The 22,953-nt window shown below is 42.2% G+C and overlaps 1 long non-coding RNA gene across 1 annotated transcript in view; it reads right to left on the reverse strand.

The window, feature by feature from the left end:
* Nucleotides 1-16,802, reverse strand: part of LOC143434893 (uncharacterized) — a 63,287-nt gene extending 46,485 nt beyond the window's left edge. Inside the window, exon 1 of the long non-coding RNA XR_013104747.1 lies at nucleotides 16,378-16,802. This is a non-coding gene — a long non-coding RNA (uncharacterized LOC143434893). The remainder of the gene's footprint in view (nucleotides 1-16,377) is intronic.
* Nucleotides 16,803-22,953: the final 6,151 nt, after the last annotated feature.

Raw genomic sequence — 22,953 nt, forward strand, 5'->3', positions numbered from 1 at the left:
AGGAACCTCGTCTAAAGCAATGACCTCTGCCCAGAAGCCTTGTTAAAACAAGTACCTTTTTTCAGGATCTGAAATGTGTTGGAAATTTCAACAAAACTATGCAGAGAGGCAGGGCACACCCTCACCAGGGAGCAGATCTGTCTGCCTAGAAAACCCAGCAGAAACCAGAAGCAAATATTACTGTAGGTCCAGCACTGAAGAGGAACGGAAAGGGGCAGTGGAGTCTCTTTTCTCAAATGTGGCAGCCTGGACAGGAATGACATTTCAACAGAAAAATAAAACTGCCTGACAACACACAGTGAACACAGCAAGAGGATCCCCCCGAGAAAGGACTCCCACTCTGAACCTTCAGCAAGGAGTCAAGTCTGGAAGAGCACAGAGGGAGATTCTAGGCAGGAGAGTGTCTGGAGCCAACACAAGCAATTGACAATGAGGACAGTACACAGTTAGCCCAGTGAGAGGGTGGGAAAAGCAGATCGTATCCTGCAGAGCTTAGACACAAGCCAATGAACTGTGAGCTTGTCCTAAACATCAGAGTGTGGTATGGTTGCTTTAGCTCTCTCCTGTGGCAAAACACTTGACAGAACAGCTTAAAGACGGAGAATTTATTTTGGCTCCTGGTTTCCAGGGATTCAGGCCATGGTTGTTTGCTTTCATAAGCTTAGTTAGATCATCACAGCCACAGAAGCTCATAATAAAGGACTTTCTTTATGGTGGAAGAAAAGCAGAAAGGAGTGGAGGAGAGGAAAAATCCAAGAAAAAATATACCCCTTTGAACACAACCCCTTGAACCAACCCCTCCCACTAAGCCCCACCTCTTTATTATTTTTTAATCATCTCTATAATTTTTACCACCTCCCAAGAAAGCCATCTCATGCTGAATGAATCAAGGGATTAATCCATTCATTGGGTCAGAGTCCTTACGATTTAATTTTCTCTGGATATACCCTTACCTATATCCCCAGAAGCATGCCTCATTCATCTCTTAGCTCCCCCAAATGGTCTTGGTCTTGTTCCTACTCATATCCTCAGAATGCACAAGTTTCTGTTATATTATTTCCATATATATATATACTCTCAAGAAGTTATCAGCTAGGGCCATCCACAGAGTATTTGGACTCATGAATACAACGGGGGGAACAAAGATGGCCTTTATGGGTAGTAGATAAGGGCACAAAATGAACTTATTGCTCAAAGAAGAACTTCCCTGGGTGAGTAGAAACATGCTCATGCCCTCTGTAATAATAATTATAACAGTAATAAAACAATAACAATAAAATTGTATATCAGCTCTATGGAATAACCTATACACCCTTGTTGACAGCACAGTAACATTGTGTCTAGTGGTTTGTTGAGTACATGGATTCTTATTATGACTGAAGGGATCTCAACTATGCCCGGCATCTTCTTGTCACTCTAGTAGGTATATTACCCATCAATATAAGAGACCTTTTAAAAAGAGGGAAAAAGAAACAAAGAGAATGTTATTGTTCCCTCTTCCAGGAGTTTCCAACCTAATGAGATCCCATGTAATCTCCCCAAAAATGAATCATGGTTTTCTGTCCTGGCCCAAAAAAGAACAAATGTGCCTCTTATAAGTATAGATGCTGACGACTGGGGATATAGCTCAGGAGAAAAGCAATTGTGTATCATGAAGGCTACACTGCAGTCACTTGCCAGCCCTGAAAAATCCAGTGGATGCCAACATCAAAGATAGAAAATATTTAAGGCATGCTATTGCTACATTGACCATTATATCTCTCAGAACTTCAGATAGCTTCTGTCACAATGTAGCTAAATTTTCCAAAGGGAAAACAAAAGGATATCTCCCTTTGTTGTATGTTGTGCCAAAATGTGATAGGCTGAGTTATTTCTGAGAGAATCTCAAGGAAACTGCAGATACCTCATGCAGCTACTGACATTAAAAAAAAAAAAAAGATAATTTTACAGGGTGCATTTAGATGGAGTAAGACCTCGGAATTGTGCTTTGGTTTTGTGAGAGGTTAGGAAAACTTAGATTCAAGAAATCCTTTCAGGCTCTAATCAAGAAAATTTAATTTTGGAGCAATATCCCATGATGTACTCACTCAACATGTACTTCTGAGCATCTACTGTAAGCTGGAAGGCCAGGCTTTGTTTGCATGCACTTCAGAAAGACAACTAGAGGGCTGAGGAAATGGCTCGATTGATAAAATTTTTGCCGTAGAATTTTGAATAGCTGAGTTTGATTCCCAGAACTCTCATGAAATGCGTAGGCATGGTGACACTTGTGCCTATACTCCCATTGCTGTGGAAGGAGAGATGGGAGGAGCCTTGTGGATTCGCTGACCAGTTACTGTACCCAAATTAGTGAAGATCAGCTTCTGTGAGAGCCCTTATCTCATAAAATAAGGTGGAGGGCAATTGAGAATGACATAACACACACACACACACACACACACACACACACACACACACACACCATGTGCACACATATACAAAAGAGAACTAGATCACGGTTCTTACATCCTCAGCAGGACCCTACTAAGGAACCTATTGATTTAAATCTAAAACTGAAGCTTCTTTGGATACCCTCAAAGATTATGATAAGGGCATGAGATGGCTAACATTGAAAATGCCCTGTACGAGTTATAAGAATCACTGTACAATCTTTTCATGGGGACTATCCTAGTACTGAGAAAGTAGGACAGTCTATTGTTTGGGTTTGCAGAAACTGAAGGGTCTCTGGGGGACATGCCAGGTAAGCTAGCTGCTGTAGGTGGGGAAAACCATCCTTTCAAACTGAGTAGGGCTCAAGTCCACAGAGGTGCACTGGTGCCTGAGCCAGCCCTTGTGATTTTGCTCCATTCCAACTTGCATCTCTTCCTGCTTGATTCTGGCATCTCTAGGCTTCCCTCCCTTTATTCTGGCTTCTATCCTCTTAGTTCTGAAGGGTCCCCTACAGGATTTAATTTGGCTTGTTCTCGGAATTTTTAGGGGGAAGCACAAAGAGGGAGGGAGAGATAGAGTCAGAGGGACAGAGAGAGATTGGAGATGGGCACATGGACACAAATGCCATGTTACATACATGTGTGGAGATCAGAGGACAACTTTGTGGAGCTGGTTCTTTCCTTCTACCTTTGCATGGTTTCAGGGACTGAACTCAGGTAACCAGGCTGGCTTTTGTGGCAAGAGCCTTTACCCCCAGGGTCTTTATCCATTGGCCTAAAGTCCTATGAGTCTTAGACAGTCATGACTACAATCTATACATGCCAGTACCCAGTTCTACCACTGAAACCAATTTAGCTCTACTACATAGATGAAAATTCTCATGGTACAGATTAGAAATTGAGACTTGGTAGATTCAGGTCCCACGAGACCAAGTTTTAGCCCCTTGTTAACAGAAGACCTTGGAGCCCTGTATCGCCTTCCCACCTGGATCATCCTCCAACTCTAATTAAAAAAAAAAAAAAATCAAAGCAGCACCAAATTTGAGGTCTTTTTTTGGTACCAATATTCTGCTTAGAAGCCAAATCAGACAAGTGACCATGCACTGAAATAGTCCAATCTATTAGATAACAGGTTCTAACCACTTCTAGCAGATTTCTGTGAATGTAGCAACACTGTAGCAGAATGTCCAACCCTTGAGAACAACATGGAGAATTGCTACCATCTTGTATCAGGTATTAAGGAATGGCATGGTTCAGTCAGTGTCTGGGACCTTCTTCATGAGGCTACCCTAGAATGAAACCTTATTCTCTACCTTTGCCTTCCTGTTCCCTGCCCCCCCAAACCATAATAATAATAAAATAAAAAGTAGAGATGAAGAAAGAGTGTCAGAAAGTCCATCCCGCCATTCCAGTCTTAGCAATACCTACATACAAGTCAGTAAATGGTTGACAGAGGAAAGTCTTCTGGCAAAGATCCCAAGCTAATAGAATTAAAAGCTGCTGAATTGGCATTCACATCTCTGATCCAAGCTCATTTTTCTGACTTTCCTCCTGAGGATTCTGCTTATGGAGAGAGTAGAGGATGAGAGAAAAGAAAATCAGGGAGTATCTTCCAGAATTCTCCAGTCTCAGCTTTCCTAAGGTCTTCCTCCTGGAAGGCCTCCAGAATGTACATTCTCTTCAAATCAGGCAAATGTGGACTTTGGAAAGCTTCAATCCGGTGTCTGATAAGGCTGCTTACACTGACAGTTAGAAACCTGTTTATGAGAATATCCACCCTCCCAGGCATTGGGATTCATGACTGGACTCCACAGAAAACTGTCTCAGAGTTCTGTGAACCCCCTGAGAAACATCAAGCATTCTATGCCCAGTCATGAGCATTTTTCTAGGAGAGAGGTCGTGATTTTTTATTAGGTTCTCCAGATAGTTTCTAACTCCAAACAAATTTGAGGCTACCTCTCTGCAGAAAATGTGTTCCTTAAAGAGCAAGGATGTGAATTCCATCCTTCCCAGCCTCTTCAGGCTCTGGACACATGTAATTTTAAGTCATTATCCAGACTACTCGCTAGGCTTGCATTTAAAAGAATGATGTTTCCCCAACTTAATGTAATATTGCTATTGGCAAATAGATCACTTTTAGAGTTATTGAACCTGCCAACTTTTATATCCACCAAGGTAAAAACGCTCACCAGATTTTGTCTTTTCATTCTCTCAAAGGGCTTTAATAGATTCCTGTCTAGGATCAAAAGGTTGGATGAATACCGGCCATGCATAAAGTCTTGTGGGTTAATTAAGATGACCATTAGCCACTCAGGCCCATGCTTAGCTCCATGATTTGTAGGTAGCAGGTTTGCATCCCTCAGACACAGTTGCTCCACCAGGACCTGCATGTACCTGGAGAATGGTGAAGCAGATAGAAGACCCTCGCAGCACACCCAGCTTTCCGAGGCCCTGTTCTGCTGACTGCCATCTGAATTCCTCTTCCTTTGATTCGACACTCAAGACACCGTGGAAGGAATTTTCATTTGAACATTTATGAGCAATGCTTTCACTATTTGGATTGAGTCCTTGTATTCACTGCTGGTATGTGCCTGTACTATAGACTGGAAGTTGAAGCGGTGTATCCATTCTGTCTCCTCCTTCTCTACCTTTTATTCATCATTCAACCACCCATGGAGCACATAGTGTGCTCTACTCAGACTGCTAGATGAGGGATTAAAATAAGATGGAGTATGCAGTTTGTGTCCTTACAGCCAGTGCAAGGCAAAGGAGAAACCGGGACAATGTGGCAACCGATTAAGTGGAGGTAAATGGCCTGCTCTGGATAACTGTTGTTGTACCTTGAAGGACCAGAAAAACTGAGATGGGTGAATGGGAATGATTGGTGAAAGAGGTTATCACAGTCAGGAGGAATGGACCCTGTGAGATAGAGCAGAAAGGTGGCAGTAATAGGATGTGTTCACAGTAGCCGGACCTCTGTGGGGACAACCATTTCTCTTCCACAGATGTGATCAGTCTCATCAAGGTTACTTGATTTCTTGCTGTTCCCGTCAACCAAATGGGATAGTCACATGCTGAAATCCTAACTGCAAATGTCACAATTAGATTTCGATAGCATCCTAAGGATAGCACCCTGGTGATAGGATTAAAGTCCTCATAGGAAGAAATAGATACAGAGAACTTTAGCGTGTACCCTAGAAAGGCCCTGGGATCGCTACAAATCAAGAAGTCTTGCTTCACTAGGAGTCAAATCTAGGGAATCTTGATGTTTGACTTTGCAGTATGTGGAACTGCAAGAAGGAAACACATGCTGTCAAAGCCACCCAGACCCTGCTGCTTCATTATATCAGGCATGCTAACCGAGAGCTGCCGCCTCAGGAAGTCTGACAAGCTGTGCCTGAGTTCTCAAACCCATAAGCCTGGTTGAACTGTCATGCCTGGAATGGAGCTGTTTGGAAGTAGCCACAGCCAAAAGGAAGAGAAGGAAAGAGGGAGGAGTGCTTCACGCTTCCGATGGCCATGACAAATAGTCTCCTTGTGCCCTCTTATCTGGGCAATGAGAACACAAAGGGTTAAGAGAATGAGAACCTTCCAGTCTTGCATGGTGATTTAATCAGTAATCACTAACATCTCTATCTTTTGAAGATACTGTGGGTTTAACTCTTTGCTAGCCAGACCCAATGCCAATTCACAGCCATTGCCTATTGCAGAAACCCAAGAACTCTGTGCTAAGTCGCATACCTTAGAGATCATCCCCATGAATGAACAGAACCAGAGTCTTAAGAATATTTTTAATGTGGATCTGGGGTGTTAGCATTACAAGCAAAGTAGACCTTATACAAGAGTATGAGATTTCAAAAACAGCACTGTTCACTTGGTTATGTGTCTTTACAAGAGGCACTGTTGAATGCAAATACATTACCTGATAAATAACAACTATCCTCAAGTGCTTTCTGTATGTCAGATGCTCTGCTGGGTGTGTCTAATTATGGCAGTTACCCAGCCAAATACCTGTCACTTTTCAGGCAGACGGAATAGTTCAGGGACTACTCCAAACCTGCAAAATCACACAGTGTGAAAATCTTCAAGGGAAAGTTGATAGGGACAAGAACTTATTTTCTTCAAATTAAAACAAAAACAAAACCACAGCAAAAGAGTTTAAACAGCATATCAACAACCCAGTATTCAAAACACTTTAAACAAGTCAAAACAGTGAACTCAGAATAACTAGCTGGTTGCATTTAAGTTTAGTTTTGTTGTTGTTGTTGTTGTTGTTGTTGTTGTTGTTGTTGTTGCTGTTTTAACAAACTATACATGAAGGGAATGTTGAAATGCCCAAAGGCCTTTGAGGGACCTCAAACTCAATGTTGGCAAGAAGTATGTCTTGGTTGCCAACATGAATTTAGCCTTCACTGGTAGAAATAGAATCCCACTAGGAAAGGATGTTTTCTTTGGGGATCCCACTTGCTGAATGACTATGGTAGAGCATGTGAATCCTCAAATTCTCTGGAGCTGAGAAAACTATCGGAAGTTACTATTCCTTCTGCCTGTGAAGTGGAAGATATGGCAGGAACAATCATCTGAATGTAAAGAAAGAACAAGATGACAGAGTGCTCAGCCCAGCATTGATTGATGAAATTACCTCTTGAAACTAGATCCTTGAATCTGAAGGGCCATGAGAGGGCTAGAGGTAATTGAGTCTCAGCAAAATCAGATCTGAAATGTTCATGGAGAATACTTTAGGTAAAGACTCAATGGAGATAGAACCTTTGCAGAAACCCAGAGGATCTCTGGGATGACCCCAGGAAATGTGTTAAGAACGTTGTTAGTGTGGACGTTCAGACGGTGAACAGATCAAAAGGTACTTGCAGCAGCCCAGATAAGGAGTTGTGCAAATGCTCAAGGTGTTTTTATACTAAGTAAAATTTTCACCATGGAGAAAAGAATCCCTTTGAACATCCCTAAGGAAGATTTAGAATCACATCTAATCATTTCCAGACCTTGAAATATCTCCCCCTTTTGCAGGACTTCCATAGAACTTCTCAAGCAGATGCTATGAATGTTGCAACCTAACAAGACCATTGTCTCAAAATTTAAAATAAATAAAGGACCAGGGATACCATTTGCTAGTAAAGACCTTTCCTAGTACGTATGTGGGGTTATATTCAATTATGACTACCACAGTAGAAAACACAGAGAAAGAGGAGTGAGGCAGAGCAAAAAGGAGGAAGGATGGAGGAAGAGAGCCTACTACTACATCACATGTATATTTGATGGCAGATGCTCACAACAGAGACCTAGGAGAAATGGACCCTGTTCTCAAGGAGGCTGCCATCTGGTCAAGGAGCTGGATACATACTTTACTACTTGTGAGACACCATAGGTCAAAGCCATAAAGCATGTGAGAATGTCTCTTGAATTTCAAGGTAATAGGGTAAAAAAGAAAATTCTTACTCAGTTATTGTATTTTTAACAGTATCTCGTTTTTGAAAACCTAAAATTAACAACTGAGAGATACGATAGCAGATTTACACCATGTACTGTTTTATATACATGGTAAATTCCTTTCAACTCTCTTGGTATTTCTCCTAGCAGTTTCCCCTTAAAAATCTTGGGGCAGAAATGGGGGAGAACAAGAGGCATAGAGTAGTTTGTCTAGGAGCTGTCTTTTCCGTTTTCTCTTGATGTCACTGGATAAAGCAGATTGAGTTGTACATAAAAGATAAAATTTAATTTGACACCATGACTGTTGGCTCAACTCTACAATCTCAAGTACTCCACAGGCTGAAGCAGGAGGACCATGAATTCAAACCCCGCCTTGGTTACAAAGTAAGTTCAAATCCAAATAGAGAACTGAGCAGAAACTATCTAAAAATTCTGGGACCCCATCCCATTGAACCATACAAATCATATTTAGGGTGTATTTTCCCATATCAATGAACCTAATCTAGACAACTTCTCACAGATATACCCAGAGACTTATTCCATGGTAATTCCAAATCCTACCAAGTTGAAAATCCATATGAACTCTCACAGCTTTGCCCCAACTTGATATGCAAATACATTATTTTTATGCTATATGGATCTTTGGCCCCTTGCCTTCACAGGCTCATAGCCATATTGTAAAATGCATGAAGTCCAACACTTAAAGTTCCCATATCTTTAAAAATTCCAATATTGTTTATAATTTAAGTTTCATCTGAGATGCAAGGCATGATCTTAACAGTAACCTCAAATTTTAAAGAAAAGAAAGAAAGAAAGAGACCAAGTTGCATACTTATTTCCAGTATACAATGGTAAAAAATAAGCATTCCTATTCTAAAATGAAATGATGGAGGACTAACAAGGAATAATTGCACTAAAGCAAGCCCAACATAAATAGAAAGTATTGAAGACCCCCATACTCAGGAGACCCTTCCTCAAGCCTCCAGAAATCTCGACCACCCAAAGATCACAAGAAACCATACCTGGATGCAATCAGCAGAGGCTTTATTAGGGAAGTAAGCCGGTGGTCAAAACGACAAGCTCTTTAGCTCCAAGAGCAAGGTTTTGGCCCTGAGTGGTGGGTTAAAGGGTCTTTTATAGCATGGGGTGGGGGAAGGAAGGCATTTTTGCACGCTTACACATGAATGGTTGCATTTTCACTCAGTTACACATGATTGGTTGTTTTACAAATTTTGAACATAACACTGGGAAGACCAAGGGAGGGGTAACCAAGAACAGTGGAACATTTCAGAGAATCTAGCCCAAATGATCTAGAGTCATGTGAAAATCACTCTGCACACTCATTCTTCTCAAAAATGTGGTTTTTTCCATGCTATTGTGTCCTATCCTGCCATTTACCAACTATTTCAGATTAACTATCTTCCGGCTATAGCCCCACCTAGGTGGCAGCATCTTTTATCTGTGGTCAGGAATGTGTCTTCCTGCCTTGGGCCCCTCCCACCCATAGGTGGGAGAGGCTTGAGGAATGTAATCTAGCAAGTGTCCTTCACCTGGAATGCGAAGGCCTGAAATCTTATTTTCAGTTCCGAGTTCTGTAAGGCGAAAAATCTACACATATTTTATAAAATGGCCTTTATAATTTTTCATTCTACAGTATCAAACTCAAAGCTCTACATTCAGCATCTGAGGATCATGACAAAAATCATTGGGGTTTCATATAGCTTAGGTGAACCCACCCTTTCAGCTCTGCTGCCGACAGCACTCATAGCCTTTCTCTTTGGCTGGCTTTATTCCATGCCTAAAGCTTTCCTCATTGGAGGCCCTAGTATTTGGCATCTCCAATATTCTGTACTCACCTAGGCTTCACCCTGACAACTTTAAACTGTGTCCTCTACAGGGTCTCTAACCTTCCCACACATTGTCCGGTACTCTGGAACTATGATCCAAGACTCCATGACCTCCTCAATCTGCATCCTTTTTAAAGTGTAAATCTTGCTTCCAAGCTCTGCTGTCAGCTTGGCTTGCAGCCTGACCCTCATAGACTACAATTTTAGTAGCTTCTTGAGAAACACTTCCTTGGGCAACTGCTTTTGGGGAACAAGGAACACCTTCAAGTGATACTCCATTTAGTCTTTCTGTTTTCAAATGAATTTGCATTCTCACTTATGGAGTCTTTGATGAGTGAAATCTTGCTTTCAAGACATCTTTCCTGATGTCCCACTATAGTGGGTCAGGTTTAGCTTTAACAGAACTAATCTTTTTAACAATTAAGATGCTTTCAAACCTGATTTATCTGTAGGCTTAAGCTTGTTTATACTCTGTTATTCTTCAAACTTCATATTCTTAGCATCCTTTTGCTTCACTTTTTGTTCTCTTTTACTGTAGACCATGAATGAGAACAAAAACAGTAATCTTACCACAGACTCAGTGCTCTACTGTCTTGAAATTACTTCCATTAACCAAAGTAGTTCATTATTCCTGTATTCAACCTTACTCTAGTTCTCAAGACATGGACAGAATATTGACACATTCTTTACCACAGTGGTACACAAATGCTCTCTGGTTCACTCTGGTCCATGCTGTCTTGTTTCTCCACTCCCTGAAACCCAAAGATCTGGGGCTTCAGTGAAAGAATTTATCTCAAAATTCTGGTAATCTAAATGACCACCAGAATCCCCTATGGATTTCTGCTTACAGCATGCAAAAGGGCTCTTTTTTGCCCAAAGTTTCAAACTCTTCCATATTCCTCCCACAGCCATTTCCAAATATCTAAGAACTACATAGCCAAGTTTATTGTATTACTAACCCCACTTCTGATACCAATTTCCTGTATTAGTTATTTGTCTTGATGTTATAACAAAATTGACAAAATCAATTTAAGAAAGGAAGTTTTCATTTTGGCTCACAGCTTGAAGATATGGTTGAACATAGTCATGATGGCAAAAGATTAAGGAATCTGATCATGCTGGATTACTAGGCAAGAAGCAGAAACTCATGAGTACTTATGGTCAGCTCATTTCTTATTTGCGCGTGGACACCAGCCTATGGAATGGTATCATCCACATTTAATGTCATTCTTGTTATGTCAATTACCAGTTAACCAGTATAATCACTCGCAAACATCACCAGAGATTTGTTTCCATGGTGATTTAAATCCCATCAAGTTGAAAATCAAGATGGACCATCGCAACCGGTAAGGCGGTAAGGCTAATCTTGTTAGTGGGGACTTTCTCCAGTATTAATCCCTCATTAATACAGGTCATTATGTGGTAAGAAAAACACATTCATGAGGCAGGGCCAACTTGTTCCTTTGAAAGAATGACTCTGAAGATAGTCCATTAACCTTCTAATCCATGAATTGATCAATGCATCCATGAGGGTAAAACTCTCATGACCTTTTTGCTCTTAGAGGTCTTACCTAGGCCTTTCTCCTAATTTCCCCAAATGGGGATTAAACCTCAGCATGAGTTGTAGTGAGGGCATTTGAACCATAAAACCATAACTGAGGACACTGAAGAACACACTACTCAAAAACATTTGCTATAATGAGCACCCATGAGAGACTAAGTCCTCCAGTTGAATTTTCTTCAACTTAGCTAGGGTATTTTCTGTAGATTTTTTACCTGGGATAAATCTCACAACACACCCTTTGTATTGCTGTTCTTTCTAGTTTTATTGCTACTGGTTTTGTTGCAAAAATAGGTAACTTCACAAAAAACAAGGTTAAGAAAACCGCATAAGTTGAGTGCCAAGAGCTAGATATTCATAGTCACACATTCATTGGTCAAAAATGCAGTGAATGTGGCTGGAAACAGCTATTATCTTTATGGAATGCATTTCCACTTTATTTTCATTTCTATACTTTTTTGAATTTCTAATGCGCCCAAATAGAATTTTACTTTCCTAATTCAGAAGAAATTACTCCTTGATTTACAACCAAATAAAGAACTATTTGTGACACCCAGGGACATTCTTTATTCACTACTGTGCCAGTTGTAGAAATTAAATTTTTTTTTTTTTTTTTTTTTTTTTTTTTTTTTTACAAATACTTGGAAGTATTCTTGAATCGCCTGAAGATGCTGAGATATGAAAATGGACAATTTTTTGCACAGACTATTTTTGCCCAGTAGCTTTACAAGTATAATTCCTAGGTCAGTAGCATCATCCCAAAACAGAAATACATATGCTTCTTTTTTCGAGCACACACACACAAACACACAAACACACACGTGCAGACACATGCACATTCACAAACCCCCTCTTCTGAGTCAGAGATCCCACAGGTAAGAAGTTTTAACAAAACCAGAATGGAGAGCCAGAAAACCACTTGTCCAAAGCTTAGAGACTTGTAGGCAGGCTTTTAATGTTAATGGTAGATGGGCAATCCTGATTTTTTTCCTTCTATCTCCCACCCTGTTCACTTGTTTATTCTCTGGGTCAGCAGAGATCGTGGATACAGCCATTCTACGCAAGCATATTCTTCCAGGTGTCCGTGAAGAGTAACAAGTTACCTCTTCTTAATCAGCCCTCAGCTGTTGATGTTTTCATTAGTGAAACTGCATCAATCAGCAAGTGGATCCTCCAGCTAAATTGCATCAGGCACCAGAACAATAATAAGGAACTTCCCTATTTTCCCTTACTGGGGTTACCATGCTTCCCATCATCCCTCATCCGGAGCCTGGGCTTGCAGGTGCCTCACTAGGGAAACAGAGGTTCCCTTCCCTGGTTTCACTGTGTCCTATGCCCTGTACTTGTGATACCCACAGAAAGTTCAATGACATAACTGGACTGGCAACCAGACATCTCACTCCCTGAACTCTGGAGAACTGAACATGTGACTGCCACAGAAGAAAAGGACAGGGCACAGTCCACATTGTAATTCTGAGTTTCTGCTCTCCATTCACATCTTTCTGTACCCTAATGGAAACAGAATATTTTTTTATGAAATAAATACACATAGCAAGGAATCAATCACCATCTTGTTATTGCAACAGATATAATGGATACGAGTCGATATCTGTCCTCTGTCTGCCACCATTTAAAATGAGCCTACCAGGGAGGACAGATTGCAAATGACACAAAATGGCCCCGGATGATATTCTTTTTTAGAGCGGTTTGAAGAATCCCAATCTGCCCTTTCTCAAATCATCACAATCAGCAACCATTTTGCTTCTGGTCTTTGCAGGCACTGCCAATCCCTGATTGAGGCAGTGGGAGGTTCTGGGTAGAAGTGACAGGCTTCCAGCAGTCCCATCCTGCCAGCTCACTCTCAGCCTGACCTTGAACACATTCCTTAAAACTTAAGGGCCTCAGACTCCCTGTGTTTGAAACACAGGGACTCATTAAGGAACATTAAGGGTCCTCCCATTGACATATATCCATACAATATAAAATTCCAACATGTTTGGCTTTAGGCAAACAAAAATGTCCCCTGAAAGCCCTTCTGAGACAAGTCAGCCATATTTGTGTCCACACAGCCTTAGTCACTCCAGCAGTAGATCCATCCAGAGGTTCAGTCTGGTTTGAACTTCCTGAGAGTGAGACATCTTAACTAATTTGTCTGACCCTACAGCCAGTGACAGCCTTGGCAGGCCTATTTGGCATTCTGGTGACATTTGGCTTAACGATGGCTCCAGCAGGACTTCTCCCAGGCTCTGTGCTTGCCCATCTTAGATATTCTGAAATCATAAAGTAGAAGCCCACATGTTGAAACATCACCACTCCCATCTAGTGAATCTTGAAGATTCTTCTGCCATTTACAACCCCCAAAAGAGTCTGTCCCCACTTGGGCAGCAGGAGTCAGTCTTAAATTACCTAAAGAGCCCAAGTGCTGGGTCTGGGCTCCATTTGTTTACAAAATAGGCACTTTCAAAGGCCCTTTACTAGGGACTGGCAATTCCCAGGTCCCCTGCTATAGGCTGATGCATAATGCATAAGGTGCTGGGAAATGTGTATTCATGAGGGCGGCTTGGCTTTTGTCAAAAAGAACTGTGAAATATTATGATGGAACAATTTTCATTTCTGCCACATTGTTTTTATAGTGCATTCATGACTGGGGATTGAGGGCTTTTTGAGTTTTGTCTGGTGCAGATGTTGCGGTGCGGAGAGCTGCTTTAGACGTCTGTATTTTCCAACTTTGTTGCTGACAATTACATGAAGCAGAGAGAGGGGCCTCTCCCATGGAGACAAAGGATGCATGTCCTCAAGTGATCTGGGGCCTGATTTACCCAGGAAGGTGGGAAAGAGGAGTAAAAGATGGGAAGGGAAGAAAGAGCAGGAGGGGAGGCAATGGCAGGAAGGAAGGGAAGGAGAACATAATTCTGCCGCCATGCTGAGTATCAAGCATAGGCTGTGGCCTCCATCTTATCTTTGACTCTCACGAATTCCTTATGTTCCTGAGGAGGGAGTATTATCTTCACTTTACCTAGGAGGAAGGAGAACATAGAGGCCTGGAAGAGTAAGCTGCCTGTCTGAAATTACAGAACCAATGACTGCACTTGAACCAACATGTATATAGGAACATGTATGCATCCTACTGGAGAAGCAGGAGGACCAAGCAAGTGGAAGTGCTACCTACACTGGTATGAGAAATAGTCCTGACACAGGGCTAAGAGACTGCCACCTTACCATTGAGTTCCAGAAAGCAACGAAAATGTTTGGGCATGACAACTGGGAACTGGTCTCCATTTGGAAGCACTCAGGCACAATCACCACTGCTGTGTGCACATGTAGAAACACACACACACACACACATACACACCACACACTACACACAGATACAATATATCTCAGGAGACTCATAGACTTGCCTGAAGTTCAGCAGCCCCTTCACTTAAAAAACAGTGTGTGTGTGTGTGTGTGTGTGTGTGTATGTGTATGTGTGTGTGTGTGTGTGTGTGTGTGTATGTGTGTGTGTATGTGTGTGTGTATGTGTGTGTATGTGTGTGTGTGTGTGTGTGTGTGTGTGTGTGTATGTGTGTGTGTGTGTGTGTGTGTGTATGTGTGTGTGTGTATGTGTGTGTGTATGTGTGTGTATGTGTGTACAGATGCACGAAGAAACCAGAGTTTGATGTTGGATTTCTTCCTCATTTACTCTCATTATTATTATTATTATTATTATTATTACCAGTATCATCATCATTTTAATACTTTTGATACAGAATCTCTCTAGTATGTATCTTTGGCTGCTCTGGAACTCACTATATAGAGCTGGATGGTCTCAAACTCAGAGGTCCATCTTCCTCTGCCTCCCAAGTACTGGAATTAAAAACATGTACCACCATAACTGTCTATCTCTATTTATTTATTCATTCATTCATTTGTTTATTTATTTGTTTGTTTGTTTGTTATAGACATTCTCTCACTAAATCTGGAGCTCAGGAACTGGGCTAGCTTCAGACACTCTTCTGCCTTAGCCTCTTAAACACTGAGACTATAAACCTCAGCCACCACACCTGATTTTTCTGTTGGTGCTGACACTCTAACTCAGTTCTACCTGCATGGCACACAAGCACTTTGCCAGCTGGGCCATCTCCTAGAGCCCTGCTCCTACATCTTTGTACCAGCATTCTAGCTCAGTTAAAACATGTTCATATTAAAGAAATCTCTCATGACAGAATGGGTAGCATTCTATGTAAACTATAAGACAGACGGGGGAGGTATGCAGTCCAGGACATAAACAGCGCAACTTAAAAGGGGGAGATGATATCAAGGCCATGTTTCTGAAGAAAACTTGGTGTTGGGGCATAAGATAAGAGGCCTCTACAGGCCAATGCATACCCACTGCATTGACTCACAGAGACAGCAATGCATATAATAAAATAGAGACTGTGAGAGGAGCCTACTCACGAGTAGGTATGTCCACTTATACTGGCAAAAGCCAGAGCTAGCATCTGAAAGCCCAGGCACTATGGTTAAAAGGTAATCCTTGAATGACACACAGCCTGGGAGGGTAGAGTCCCAGAGCCACACATGAAGATGCTGCTACATCTCCAGATGACCACACCACACATGGACTTAAAAGTTGTGAGTAGTATCATATACCTAGCTTCAGAAAAGGCCCTAGGAATATAGTATTTGTGTAGCACACATGCATCAGACATGAAGTTCTCAGTCCCATCTCCAGCACTGCATAAACCAAGCATGCTCATGGACTCCTGAAATCCAACACATAAGAAGTGGAGGCAAGTGAATGAGAAGTTCAAGGTTTGAGTCCGTATCAAGATGAAGATCGTAGGATACATGAGATGATGCAGAAAGAAAAGAAAGAAGGGAAGAAAAAGAGAAGGGGGAGAACAGAGGGAGGGGGAAAAAGATAAAAGAACATCATGAGGTCATCCTCTTTCTTTCCCAGGCTGGAGGCATCATTATACTGGAGATCTGTACGTGGAATGAGAATCTGGAACTTCTAATGATCATCACTTAGCTTATGGTGGAAAGATCTCTACAAATGCAGCCCCAAGACACCCTCCCCTTCCTAAAATAGACCTAAGCTCTTTGTCACCTGAGACTCTTTCATACTGGCTGTCCCCTCTGCCTGAAATATCTCTTCCCTTCAGAGTCCCACAGCCCGCCTCAGTTCACCCGTCAGGCCTCAGTTTGTCCAGGAGTCTCTCTCATTCTGGGTCTCCGGTGTGCACAGCTGGCATCCGAGGCAGCTGTTGATGGCTGTGATCTTTGCTGCTGTGCTTGTTTGCCTCATGCTACGAAATCAAATCCAGAGCCGCGGGAGTCAGGGTGTCATCTGTTCACCCTTCTGTACCCAGCACTGAGCATCCTGGCCAGGACATAGACAGGGCTCAGCAAACGTTAGAGAATGAATGAATCTGCTCACAGTGTGATACACAAGAGCATTAATAGGGCGTGCCTAAAGGGATTTAAATCCAACACTTCACTCGTGTTCTGCACGGGGCACTTCTGCCTGTCAGAATAAGCTGCACAGGCCAAGGGCAAGCAATAAAGCATGAGGGAACAGATCAAAGCTCTCAGCAAACCAGTCCAAGAACCTTCCCCAGCCCGCCAAGCCCTGGGCAATAGGGCAGACTCTTACATAGACTTGGAACAAATGTGATTTCTAAACTCCACATTCACAGCCACCAATGTTGTAACAGTTAGCCGGAGTTTCACCACCAGCAGAGAGGACAGCAAAGCCCCGCTGCCAACATTGCCAAGAATATTTATTGACTTAGAGGGATATCTTAAACAGGTAATTTTGCTCCTGGGGGATGTTTAGTAATGTCTAAAGACATTTTTGAGGGGTTGCTGTTATTGCTGTTCGTAGATTTAGAGGAGAGGATTACTAAGCATTCTGCAATACACAATACATGAGATAGCACTCACGATAAACGACCCAGCTCAAAGGGTCAACAAGGTTGAGGTCCCAAGGCACTAGAAGTCTGGACTTTTCAGGAGCACTGTGCCAGCAGCTGTCCCTGTAAGCACTTGTAAGTGGCTTATTAACTTTCCCAGGTTTCCGAAGCTCCCATCTGCTTGGGCTTGGTTCATCCATTGAGTGAGTTAGTTGGATCCACCCTCCATCCCAGCTGGTCTACCTGAAACAGGTGGCAGAGGCGAGTGGTGTGTATGGTCCCTGAAGTCCCTTTGTCGGACCCCCGAGAGTGCCTCCCTATTTAAACTTTTAGGGGCCCCAGAACTAACCAGCTTGGTACCCTGCCCAACCAACCATCCCAGGTAGATCCACTCACCACCCTAGCTGGTCTGCCTGGGACACCCTGCAGAGACAGGAGCCTAGCATAGCAGTCTTCTGAGAGGCTCTACTCGGCAGCTGATTAAGATAGATGCAGATACCCACAGACAAATATTGGATTGAGGTTGAGGACCCCTGTGGAAGAAAGAGTTAGGGAAAAGATTGGAGGCACTCAAGGAGATGGCAACCTCACAGGAAGACCAATAGCATCAACTAACCTGTAAAGCTGGGAGTTCCCAGAGACAGAGCATCTACCCAAGTAACATACAAGGGCTTGTCTAAGGCCCCGGGCACATATGTAGCAGAAGATTGCCTTGTCTGGCCTTAGTGGGAGAGAATATACTTAATCCTGTAGAGACAGCCAGACTCTAACTTTCAGAAGTGGAGACTTGCAGGACTAGCTGCCAGAGCAGCTAAAAAAATATTTCATTACAGTCATTCAGAGTTTGGGCACTAAAAAGGCTAGTCACAGCTAACTCTGACCAGACTGTGTAGGTGAAGCATGTCCCAGAAGAAAGTGAATACAAGCAGAAGCTATCTCCACAAGGCTGAGTGACATCAGAGATGTCAGCATGCACCAGTGATGGGGCTCCACTTGACCTCTCTGTGCTTCATTGTCTGCAACTGTGACATGGGGTCAGTCACCTCTTTCCTGCTTATCTGTTGAGTAAACCAGAGGACAGAAGAAAAAAGTCATGAGACACTCAGACAGTGAGGAAAGTGAAGAGCTATCCTTGGCCAGTTTAAAAAAAATAAAAATGATTATAAGCCACTCCAGTACCCTCCCCAGTCATTAACCCAATCAACTAACACAATTTTACAATCTTTTAGTACCAAGTTACTATTGCTTAACTACCAGGCTGCCACCTTAGATTTACTCACTTGGTTGTTCAGTGTTTGTTCAAGTGTTAAACTAAAATCACTGTGAAGGTAGCAGCCTTTGTTACAGTTATGGCTGTCATTTGGTCACCCATGCACTCCCAGAACATGTCTATATACTATATGTGCTATATACTATATACAAGATTTCAACCATGTCCATATGTATATGTATCTATACATATATGTGTATATATGAAGGTTGAAATCTTATATATAATAATGGAACAAATGAATGAGCACAATCTTCATGATATTGCAAATAAACTGATACAAACATCCCCCAACCAATCACTCCTGGTGTCCCTGGGCTGGATAACTAAGTGTCTACTTCTGGTAAAAGCCATTATCTCTCCCCAGCATCTAGACAGTTAATAAAGGTGTCCAGTATTTATTCTATTCCTTAGGATGACAGAGGCTTTCTTATCTGTAAATGACTTTTAAACACGGCTCAGGCATCCTGAAGCGGTTAGTGGTTTTATTAAGAGTGTCTCTTAAAGAGGAAAAAAAAAAGCTGGGTTTGTCATCCAGGCTCCAATAACCACATTTATATAAGCAAAACCTGAAATGGGCACTGTTGGGGACACTTTAAAAGAAGTACAAGCATAGGAAGTTACATGCCACTTTGCACTGGTGGCACAACGCATGCCAATTATTAAAACTTGATGATGGAGAAAGCTAAAGATCTGCAGACTTTTAATTAAGAGTCTTCTGGTTTCCAGCATGCTTGTGCCCTGCAGCTGTATTCATGGGAGAAATAGGAAAATAGTATCTGTGTTCTACTACCATTGGTATTATGTTATTTTGATCCACTTGCGCACACCTGCGTGTGCACACACACACACATGAGCACACGGGTGTGCACATGTACACACACACACACACACACACGTTTTGAAAATAAAAATGTACACAAAATAGTAGTTTTTAAATCCCAGTATCTTGTTTGTTTATTTTCCCCTCCTTGTTGCAGCCTAAGTGCCCCCTGTTTTCTATGTGATCTCTAGCTAAGTGCCTCATTAACTTGGTCATACGCCCATTTGGCTGAGGAACAGGTGGACAGCGTAGAGGTAATGGTACTAGAGTGAAGAGATCGAAACAACTGAATACTTAAAGGCCCCAGATGATTAAACAATTACTGTCCTCATATTATATATTTTAGAGCAAAAAGCATTTACCCTAGACTGCATTTGTCATCTGCGAAACTCATCTGCCAGGGGTATGTGGGTCCCTTTACTCTGTGATGAAATTTCATCCCCTGGTCCCTCTTAGTGAGCAGAGGTTTCTGGTGTCTGACCAAATGAAAAAAAAAAGGAGAAAAAAAAAAGCTCGTCTTTTCTCCCCCTCATTGTTCATCAATATCTAATTTCCAATCACAACCTCCTTCCGATAGTCCGATACACTATGTGGCTTCTCTCCCCATAGTAATTCTGGAGCTAGAACAATTTTGCTCCATAGGGTGTACTGAGAGAAAAAGGGGAGACGCTCCTTATCTTAAAAAGATTTCCAGTTCTGAGATCACTCTTTTCAGATGCAGGTGACCTCAGGGGTTTCACAGGATGGTGAAGAGCAGACCACATTCCTGTGAAACCATGTGCTTCAATCCCCCTCAGCTGAAGGCTTAAAAGTTATATCTCAGCATCTAGCTGGGAGCTTGGGAATTTGGGGATGAATGTGGCTTCCAAGATGCTGAGGTAATCCAGAATAATGACAGCCATCCTTGTTTACATCCGTGTAATAACACTAACACAAACAGTCCTGTTTGTTGAGATACATAGAGGAAGGCATGGACTACGAGGTTGCTCCTGAAAACGTAAGATGATGATAGTGTCAAATTGGACCAAGTTCAATGTTTCATATAACTTAAAGCTATCTCTCAAATCTAGCAAAAAAAAAAAAAAAAAAAAAACAGATTGGTAGAATTTGAGAAAGGTCTGCTTCTGAGCCAAGACTTGACTATGATGTGCAGAAGACTCGGTCTCACTCTGCTCTATACTCTTAAGAGCTGTTTTCACCTCCAGCCAGCTTCTCAGAGGATGCACAGAGCTGTGGACGTATGGCAAAGTTCAGACTGTAGAGGAGAACTAGAACAATGTCAGCCTCACACACTGAAACAGATGAGCCAGTAGAAAAGACAGTATGACCAGCAACAGCAGCATGGCCCAGGACTCAGGAGATGCACCGCTGTAATGGTATCCCATTACAATTTGTGAATTGGAGTCTGCATTCTAACAAGAACCACCCCCCCCATTTGAAAATCACTGCTCCTGAGAGCATCTGCAACCCATGTGGGGCATGGGGGTCGGGGGACAATGGGAACTACAGCTCCTATCTGGCCACATTTAAGGCATTAGAATGTGGGCTCTGTGAAGCAAAGCCATTATTTTTACCCCAACTTTAATAGGTTCGTGACGAAGTTTCAGTGAATGTTTACACCTGATGCCCACATTGCTTGTGGTGCATAAGCCCTAGACACTTTGTTTCTGGCATCAGAACCAGGACTCTAACTTAAGGTTTGCTCACTAATGAGCATCATCTATGGTCATCCTGTTTCTGACTGTTTGGGGTTAAGCTCAAGATTAGTACCACTTTGTATTTCTCATAAGAGCTCTGGGGTGATTTTCTGTTTCTGCCTCTGCCTTCCCCTTGCAGTCCTTTGTGATAGCAGGAATCACTTCCTATTTTCTATCAGAAGCCTCAAGTACAGAACCTACATCTATCTTGTTTAATGCTATTGAATTTCCCTTGAAAGAGCCACGTCCCAGGCTTTGTGTGACACTGTTGAACTTCCCCCAGGGTAGCCATGGAGCAGCCTGTGGAGCAGTACTCAATGTCTCACCAAAAATGTGAACCATGATCTAAGCTGTAATCGATATATCAGAGACAACAGAACACTACATGAACTCTCTCGTTTTCCCATCATACATTTCCGAGGAGATTACATCAGGTGCAATCCAAGCTTGTCTTTAATGCATGCCATCATAAAATAAACAAACACATGACTGGTTTCAAGATATTGGAAGGCAGGCTGAGACAGAAAAGAGTGGGCAATATCCAACAAAAATTTTAGGATCATTTTATATTCTTTCGTACATGCGGTGTGTAAGAGCCTCGGAAGCACAGACATCCATTGAACACAATCTTATTTCTCACTTACAAAATGAGACTGCCTTTTAACTCTCCCCCTCAGTCTTAGAGTGTCGCCCTCCTTCCACTCTGGCCTTCTCTGTGGTCTCTGACATCCTTACACTAGATCAATGGCTGTCCTTCCATGGTTCCATTTCGTCCCTATCACCCACATGTAGATGAATTAGGTCAGAAGTTTCTTTCTTTTCTCCTTTGTCCCTACCTTGGCAATCCAACGGGAAATGTTTGGTTTGAAGATGAGATGTGAGCAATCTGAAATCCCAACCTTGTTCCCTGGCTACCTGATGACTTGGAGTTATTCATTTAAGGTCTTTATATCACAATTTCATCCTCTCTAGAAGGTTCCACACTAGGGGTTAGAGAGTTAGCACAGCAGTTAACGGCATCACTATTCTTTGCCAAGTACCCACTTCAGACACTTAACAATCACCTGAAAATCCAGCACCAGGGGTCTGATGATACTCTCTTCTGGCCTCCACAGGCACTTATATAAAACACACACACACACACACACACACACACACACACACACACACACACACACACAAATAAAAATACATCTTTAAATTTTAAAAATAAAAAAATTCTGTATCAGGTTGTTCTGAAAGTTTAAAAAGCTAGTTATGGGGCTGGATGGATAGATGGCTCTGTGGTTAAGAGCAGTGGCCACTCTTCCAGAGGACCAGTGTTCGATTTTCAGAAACCACACAGAAGCTCACAACCATCTGTAATTCCATTTTCATGTGATCCAACTACTCCTGGCCTCTGAGGGTACTGGGCGTATATACATACACTCAGGCAAAACATCAGTGTTCATAAAATAAGCATTAGTAGTAAATATGCATTTTAATAGCTAGTCCTTAAATGGCACATAGGACAATGGTTAGTACATACTAACTTCCCAGTTTCCTTCACCCATCCCTGCTAGCATCGTTTCTATGGGGATCGTTAGAAATCAGGTATGTCAAGAGATGGGATGGTGACAAGACCATGGGGTCCCTATTTTGCCTCACATCTAAATTAGACTCCATCAGTTCTTTCCCTCTCTTCACCAGAGGAAACACACTTGACAAGCCAGGAGTAGAATCACATGACCAGGAGAGGATATGTATTCTTAAGGGGGAAACATCCCTTTTTTCAAGTCATCCAATAGCTGGGTCACTTAACTTTCTAGGCTTCTTTCCTCATCTCCACACTGGAGACAGCTGTAGCTCCATGCAGAGTTTGGTAGAGGGCGGAACTAATGCCTTACAGCATCTAAAACAGAGGGTGAGTAAGTGGGAGAATTCATAGTCTTTCTTGGAAAAAAAAAAAAAAAACAGGAAAAAGGTTGCTCCTTAAGCAAGA

This window comes from Arvicanthis niloticus, chromosome 18, assembly GCF_011762505.2.
Source record: "Arvicanthis niloticus isolate mArvNil1 chromosome 18, mArvNil1.pat.X, whole genome shotgun sequence".
Lineage (NCBI taxonomy): Eukaryota > Metazoa > Chordata > Mammalia > Rodentia > Muridae > Arvicanthis > Arvicanthis niloticus.